The 1,592-nt window shown below is 42.7% G+C and overlaps 1 pseudogene; it reads right to left on the bottom strand.

Moving 5' to 3' along the window:
- Window positions 1-253: 253 nt before the first annotated feature.
- Window positions 254-1,242, bottom strand: LOC115297126 (annotated as a pseudogene).
- Window positions 1,243-1,592: the final 350 nt, after the last annotated feature.

The following is a 1,592-nucleotide window of genomic DNA, read 5'->3' as shown; positions in this document are numbered from 1 at the left end:
GAACACTTATGTACCATGTTGATATAAATACTATATTTGACCCATACTTTTTTTTTTAGTATTTAAAATATATTTTAATGAGAACATTTTCTATCTTTAAATAAAGATGATGCACATTTTAAAATGTGACACTGCTGACATCCAAAGCAGTAGGAATTATGGTCCTAAACTCTGAGTATTAGGATAATTTGTCCAAGGTCATACAGTTAAAATGTTGATATCTGGGATTTAAAACCACTTCTGACTCTAAAGCTTCACACAACACAACTGTATTGCTCTCTTTATTTTTCCTAAGTTGATACGTTATTTTGCCAAGGTATCCATAGGATGCAAAGTTGGAGATAAGCGTGGGGGATAAGATACTTGGAAATTTTCCAAATTACTTAGTCATATGAAATCAGACATATTGCACTTTTCTTTTTGCCATAAGATAAAATTATCAACGAGGACTGCTTAAAAGAAATGTTCAGCTCTAAATAGGGTGGTGGTGACAACATTTTGTCCTACAAAATAATTTTCACTTCCCCATTCAATTAATATTGCTGTTCTTCCACCATGCGTATCCATGCAGAAAAATTTGTCAGGGCCAGGGAAATAAAAATGGGGCATTTCCTAGCTTCCTATTTGGCTAATTGTAAGCTCAATTAACATTTTGGGCATGAATTTATAACATCTGGCCATAGTTTTACTAAGTATCTACAAAGCTGCAGAACTCCTTAATCTCTAGGCATAGATTTCCACAGCCTCTGCCAAATGGTGTAAAGCTCAGCTCAGCCCCGTCTGTGACTCTTCTCCTGGCTGCGTTGGGGACTAGTCATCACAGTCCGGAAGGTCACTGTAAGAGCAGCCCTGGCAGCGTCTGTGGGCTCCGTAGGCGATGAGCAGGTGGTAAAACCCCGGCACAAACACCAGGATACCGACCACCAGAATGGCAACGGCCCGGTTGGTGCCCACTTTGCTGATGTAGCCTGACAGCAGGAGGCAGCCCAGGAACACGAGAAAGGCGCCAATCAAAAACTGAGTGGTGGCACAAGCAATGGCCTTATAAGGAATCCTGGTGGAGTTTTTCTTAAACTTGAATAAGTGAGAGCTCACTGGACATCTTTTCGATTGAAAGCTACCTTCAGTAGATGAAGTTTCCTTCTGACGGTTAATGTGTCCAGTGTCAATGCTGGAGAGCTTTGAGTATTTCACTTTGCTACTGGGGGTCCCCGCAGCCACGTTGGTGCGAGTTGGGATCATAACCGGCAGGGTGCGCGCAGACCTGTCCTGCTGCCACACGGCGGGCAGGGGCGTCAGGGCCCACGCGCCCACCCAACGGCTGCCTGCATCCACGGGGAGGCTCGCCTCGGCATCTCTCATTCATCTAATTCCCCCTAAACAACTGTTTTCTGCAAGACTGCTGCATTTTTTGATGGAATTCCTCTTTTATCTTGCAAAGTTGTGATTACTTGGATAGTCTGATGTTGCCTGGGCACTGTTACTTTCTTAGGGCAGTTCTAGTAAATTCTCAGATTTCTTTGACATTATCACTGTTTAGATTGAGCAGATTAGTTTACATTACTCAGATTTCATTCAGTCACTTTCATAGA

The sequence above is a fragment of the Suricata suricatta genome, chromosome 7 (assembly GCF_006229205.1).
Source record: "Suricata suricatta isolate VVHF042 chromosome 7, meerkat_22Aug2017_6uvM2_HiC, whole genome shotgun sequence".
NCBI classification, from domain to species: Eukaryota; Metazoa; Chordata; class Mammalia; order Carnivora; family Herpestidae; genus Suricata; species Suricata suricatta.
Note: the sequence above shows the minus strand (reverse complement) of the source record. Positions and strands in the feature narration are given on the sequence as shown.